This window comes from Anolis sagrei, chromosome 3, assembly GCF_037176765.1.
Source record: "Anolis sagrei isolate rAnoSag1 chromosome 3, rAnoSag1.mat, whole genome shotgun sequence".
Lineage (NCBI taxonomy): Eukaryota > Metazoa > Chordata > Lepidosauria > Squamata > Dactyloidae > Anolis > Anolis sagrei.
In genome coordinates this window covers 81,148,230-81,155,095 of record NC_090023.1, presented here as the reverse complement: position 1 = coordinate 81,155,095, position 6,866 = coordinate 81,148,230, and the positions used below count along the sequence as shown (strand labels likewise).

The 6,866-nt window shown below is 41.7% G+C and overlaps 1 pseudogene; it reads left to right on the top strand.

The window, feature by feature from the left end:
- Positions 1-5,911: 5,911 nt before the first annotated feature.
- On the top strand, positions 5,912-6,240 carry LOC132769998 (cytochrome c oxidase subunit 7C, mitochondrial pseudogene; annotated as a pseudogene).
- The last annotated feature ends 626 nt before the right edge of the window (positions 6,241-6,866 follow it).

The window sequence follows — 6,866 nt, the reverse complement described above, 5'->3', positions numbered from 1 at the left end:
TCTTTGTAAAACCAGGCCTCTAAGTCAGCAGTGCCCACAACACTGAAGAAAACAATATAGAGGTTATAACAGTAGAGCTTAATAACATCACCATCACCTCTGTGTACAAGCCCCCAAATGAAGAGTTTTGTTTCTCCTCCCCCGAGAACTTTGATAGGCGCCAAGGGCGGTAGTAATTACTAACTTTAACAGCCATAGCCATGTATGGGGATATGATCAAGAGGATAAAAATGAAGAGGCTGTCCTCTGCTGGTCTGAACTGCACAAACTATCACTCATTCATGATAGTAAGCTCCCACCATCCTACAACAGCGGAAGATGGCATCGAGGTTATAACCCAGACCTCTTATTTGTGAGCGACAGCATTGTACAGCAATGCACTAAATCAGTGGGACCACCAATTCCAAACACACAGCACCGACCTATAGTATGCCAACTGTTCCCAACCGTAAGGCCTCAGGAAGCTCAATTTAAACGAAGATTCAACTTCAGAAAGGCAGATTGGACTAAATCCTCAGGCATTCTAGATGACATGATCATATCAGTCGTGCCAGTCCCTGAGGAATATGAGCACTTTATTGAAATAGTGAAAACCTGCTCACAGGCCTCTATACTGAGAGGCTGCAGAACCAACTACCTTCAGGGCATTACTCCTGAAACAGCTGCCTTGTTGGAAAACTATTACAGGCTCCACAATGAAGACCCATTTAGTGAGCAAACCCTTCAGGCAGGGCAGAGCATTGTGTCCTCCATCTCTGAAGCCAAGAAAGAACAGTGGATCAAGCTGATCACAGAGGTCGACATGGGCAGGAGCAGCCAGAAGGCCTGGAGGCTACTGAGACGGTTGAGCAATGACGCCTCACAAACTAATACCCATGCCAACATAAAGGCAGATCAGATAGCACACCAACTCTTGAAGAATGGGAAACCCAACCTTGCCACCAAAGTAGGAAAGAAACCAATAGCCAGACAACTAGAGATTGAGAACAACAACCTTCATGAACCCTTTACATCTACTGAATTGGACATGGCTCTCAATAAAGGTAAAAATGGAAAAGCACCTGGCCTGGATGATCTACGGATGGAACAGATCAAGAACTTTGGTCCAAAAGCAAGGCGCTGGCTGCTGGAGCTGATGAACAACTGATTGCATCCTGTCAGATCCCCAAAATCTGGAGGAAAGCAAGAGTTATCGCCATCTTGAAACCAGGCAAAGGTAATGATCCAAAAAGCTATAGACCAATCTCCCTGTTGTGCCACCTCTACAAAGTTCGGGAGAGACTTATTTTGCATAGAATTATGGAAAAAAATAGACCCATGTCTGATTCCACAGCAAGCTGGCTTCAGGAAGGGCAAAAGCTGCACATTGCAAGTGCTGAACCTGACTCAGCACATAGGAGATGGCTTTGAAAGAGAGCAGATCACAGGAGCTGTCTTCATAGACCTGTCAGCAGCCTATGATACTGTGAACCACCGCCTCCTCCTGAGAAAAATGTATAATATCACAAAGGACTACCATCTCACCCACTTCATAGGAAACCTGCTACAAAACAGGAACTTTTTTGTTGAGTTCCAGGGCCAGAGAAGCAGATGGCGGAAACAGAAGAACGGCCTGCCTGAGGGAAGTGTGATTGGTCCAGCAATGTTCAACATTTACACAAATGACGAGCCACTGCCAGAAGGGACAGAGAGCTTCATCTATGCAGATGATCGTGCCATTACTGCTCAAGCAGGGAGCTTTGAGATGGTTGAACAGAAGCTCTCTGAAGCTCTAGGTGCTCTTACTGCCTATTACAGGGAAAACCAGCTGATCCCTAATCCATCTAAAACACAGACATGTGCTTTTCACCTTAAGAACAGACAAGCATCCCAAGCTCTGAGGATCACCTGGGAAGGAATCCAACTGGAGCATTGCAGCACACCCAAATACCTGGGAATCACTCTGGACCGTGCTTTGACCTACAAGAAGCATTGCCTGAATATCAAGCAAAAAGTGGGTGCTAGAAACAATATCATACGAAAGCTGACTGGCACAACCTGGGGATCACAACCAGACACAGTGTAGACATCTGCGCTATGCTACTCTGCTGCTGAGTATGCATGCCCAGTGTGGAACACATCTCACCACGCTAAAACAGTGGATGTGGCTCTTAATGAGACATGCAGCATTATCACGGGGTGTCTGCGCCCTACACCACTGGAGAAATTACACTGTCTAGCCAGTATTGCACCACCTGACATCCGCCGGGAAGTAGCAGCCAATAGTGAAAGGACCAAGGCAGGGACATCTCCAGCTCATCCCTTGTTTTTGGTATCAGCCAGCATGTCAACGACTTAAATCAAGAAATAGTTTTCTAAGATCTACAGAGACACTCGCTGGAACACCCTAGCAAGCGAGAGTCTGAAAGTGGCAGGCTCAAACCCAGAACCTCAATCAATGGCTGATACCAAATGAGAGACTCCCTCCTGGGCACACAGAAAACTGGGTGACATGGAGGGTGCTGAACAGACTGCGCTCTGGCACCACGAGATGCAGAGCCAATCTTAAAAAATGGGGCTACAAAGTGGAATCCACGACATGTGAGTGTGGAGAAGAGCAAACCACTGACCACCTGCTGCAATGCAACCTGAGCCCTGCTACATGCACAATGGAGGACCTCCTTGCGGCAACACCAGAGGCACTCCAAGTGGCCAGATACTGGTCAAAGGACATTTAATCAACTACCAAGCTTGCACATTTTGTGTTTTGTCTGTCTGTTTGTTTGTTTGTTTTATTAAAAATGTAATACAACTCTCTGGTTGCTCCTGACACGATAAATAAATAAATAAAATAAATCTAGAAATGCAATTTAGGCATTCAGCAGAGGAGGGCAAACAAAGTCGCTAAAGGAATATGCACACTACCAATATAAGACTAGTGTATGTGAACAATTTCCAGTGTCTAACTTCTCAGCAATGCTACAAATCTGGGGAGCAAATTAAAATGCTATGGTAGTTTGAGGGGAGAACTCTAATTGAGGTGTAATTGACTCAGTTTGTTCTTTTCACATCATTGTATGTCACATCATTTTATGCTATTGCTCCCTCAACGTTCTTGCCCTAGGAGTTGTCCCCCCCCCCCCGTACGAAGGTTTGTTATTTTTTTCTCTGTCTCCCTATGAGTTCTCCCTCACAAACAGTTCTGCCCCTTTATCTCACCCTGAGTTTTTAAATCATTTTATGTACATGTGGCCCGCTCTCTGTCATTATGTTTGGTTCCTATGTCTTATGTATATTGTTTATATGCTTTCATGTTTTATACTTCATTGTTATGTTGTTTATTTTATTGCAATTTTTATTTCTGTATCGTAATTTGTTGTTCGGGCTTGGCCCCATATAAGCTTCTCCAAGTCCTCGTTGGGGGCGATGGTGACGGGGTATAAATAAAGATTATTATTATTATTATTATTATTATTATTATTATTATTATTATTATAAAATAAGGACTATACTGATTATGTTCTACCCTTACTATCCCATGGATGCATATGCATGGATTCAAGATGAACAATCTGAATGATTATGCAACATAGAAAATACATTGCCACAGTGAATGAAATTGCTACCAGTAAGGAATGCACCTTACTGGTAGCCCAAGTCAACAATTTTATTCTCTTTATCTATAATCCCAGTTGGGAGCAGGGTTGGAGAGAAGGGGACTCAATTGGAGAAATTTTTAGAACATCTGAAATGACCCTGACTTCTTCTAGACTGAGTAACATGTTCAGCAACATGTTGTTATGGAAACTTGTATATCTCTAGACTTTGGTTCCAAGGTTGGTTGTTTATAGATAGCAATGATTTTTAGAGCAAGGTTTAAAGATAAACACTTTTTTGTCTAAAAATGCTTGGAAGCATAACACAATAACAGAAATGAGAAATGAATATTTCTATTTTCTTGTCTGCTTTTGACATCTGGCTGAATATGTAACTTTAACTAGGTGCCAATATTAGTCTTACTTTGTGCCAAGTACCAGCTTTTGTAAAGTATTAACAAAGTACAACAACGCAATACATTGTGTATTTACTTCACTTCATCTCAGTAAGTATTGCTTCTACATAAGCATGTGTAGAATTACTTGCTATATACCTCCAAATTAGTAGGAAAACATTTCTTATATATTTTTTAAAATGGGAAAAAACCTAAAATTTAACCAATGAAGGAATAAATATTGAAAGAAGACTAGAAAACATGTTTTTGAGTCATGGGAAACCCTGGACTATCAAGCATCTTCAAAGTTCAGGATGTATTGGACACAAACTTTATGCATGGCTGTTCTTGCATTAAAAAAGCACTTTCTGAACGAGAAACAAACTTTTCTTTCATGGAAAATAATATTTTAAAGCAAAGTATTTGTGCAGAAAATGCTATTTTCTGTGCAGAATATGCAATTTTCTATGCAAATCACCCACATGCAATTTTTAAACGGAAAAAATGTCCTTGGGTATAGCATTTCATGCAGAAAAAGCAGAATCTTCTGAACTAGTATATTTCTGTATTGAAATATCCATACATAAAATGTTGTTTCCTGTGCAGAAAAGACTGTTTTGTGCAGACTGTTTTCTGCACAAAACAATTATATGCACATTTTACAGAGAATAAGGCTTGATCAACAATTGGACCACACAGTTTATAGAAAACTAATACACACTGATAGATATCCACCTAAAAACTCCAACCACCACCCAGGTCAAAAAAGAAGCACAATTAGAGCTCTCATAGACAATGCAAACAAGATATCTGAACCCTATCTCCTCCAAGGTAAACTGAAAAAACTAAACTGGGCTGTACAGCCCAATGAGTATTCTATGACAGACATCAGAAGAGCTGCAAGACCACAACCAAACCATGAGAGTCAAGCCAAAGATCCACCCAGAGGAAAAGTGTTCTTACCATACATCAAGGGAACCACTGACCGCATAGGGAAACTGATAAAGAAACATGATTTACAAACAATCTACAGACCTACCAAGAAAATTCAACAAATGGTATGTTCAGTGAAGGATAAAGGGGATCCTCTATCCACTGCAGGAGTCTACCATATACCATGCAGCTGTGGATGTCTACATAGGGACCACCAAACACAGCATCCAAACATGAATCAAGAAACATGAATGGTACTGCAGACTAAGTCAACCAGAGAAGTCAGCTATAGCAGAGCAGTTGATAAACCAATCCGAACACACAATATTTTTTGAGAACACAGAAATGATGAACCACTTTGACAACCATCATGCCAGACTACAGAGAGAAGCCACTGACATCCACAAGCACGTGGACAACTTCAACAGAAAGGAGGAAACCATGAAAATGAACAAAATTTTGTTAACAGCATTAAAAAATACATCAGAATCAAGACAGTAAATAAAGAACACCACTCAGAAACAGGAATTTTAGACAGCAAACAATCAAGTGCCAGTTAACACCTCCAAACAAAGGATGTCCCTGGACAACAACAGCCAGGTTTTGTAGCTGCAAGCCTACTCTATGCTAATCAAACTGACTAATAGGGCTGTGGGATCGATGAAAAAAATGTTGACACATAATTGTTGACACATATATGACACATAATTAATCGCATAACTTCAACTTGGCACATTTATTTATTTATTTATTTACAGATTTTATATTCCGCCCTTCTCACCCCGCAGGGCGGATTACAGTGTTCCCATATATGGCAAACATTCAATGCCAATTTTGACATACAAACATATACAGACATACCCAGGCTATTTAACTTTTTCCGGCCACCAGGGGAGCTGTCACTTTCATCGTCCATCTGTGATGCTGATGAAGTACTTCCGCATTCCCGCATGCTTCCCTGCTGGAATGCTTTGCTGGAGTCTTCTTTATGAGCGTCGCTTCCTCCTCAGTTTTGCAGCCTGCTCCTCCGGCGCCATGTTGGGAGCCAGCGTTTGCCGGTTCGCCACTTTGACCATTCGCCGAGTGCATTACGAGGAAGGGCCGGGAAAGAATATCCCTTTCTCGGTGGAAAATAAATGGAGGTTACTGGCAATGATGGCAGCCTTCTTTGGAAGTGGTTTTGCGGCTCCCTTTTTTATTGTAAGGCACCAGCTACTGAAGAAATGAACATGTTCTAACAGATCGGATGTGGATGTTATCCCAGAATACAATTTCCTTTTCTGTGGAAAAATAAAACTAACCACACTGGATGTGTTTGTAAATAAAAAGTGGAGTCTTCTTTATGGCCTCATAAATTAGTTAATTTATCCTCCCTACACTTTAAGGTGGTACCTTATTTTCCTACTTGACAGATGCAACTGTCTTGCGGGTTGCAAAGGTCGACAACAGGCTACACACAATTGGTTGGAAACCCACTCCAACCCAGGCTGGCTTCGAACTCATGACCTTTTGGTCAAAGTGATCTTAATGCAGCTGACACTCAGCCAGCTGCGCCACAATCCCGGCACAGATTTATACTATTACTTACTTATTTTAATCCTCTTTGCAGATTCAATAATTTTATTTATTATTATTAGATTCAATCTAAATGGCACTCTGATGCAGCCCTTATTTTGAGCTTTTTCATGCTGAGCACTGCATTCTGGAAAATGTAGTTTAGGGCAGCACCTTTTTGACTTATCTGTCACAGGAGACCTCACCTTCCCAAACTACATTTCCCAGAATGCTGTGTTCTCAGTCTCCTGCCGAACGCTGCTAGTCCTGCCCCCAGCTTCTTTTCCTTATGGCGACTGGCCAAAAAAGCAGCCTGGGTCTTAATTGAAGCATTAACAATGGCCTTTTCGCCGAAGTTGCTTAATGCTTATCCTGATAATTAAACTGACTTTGGGAGGCACCCAAATGT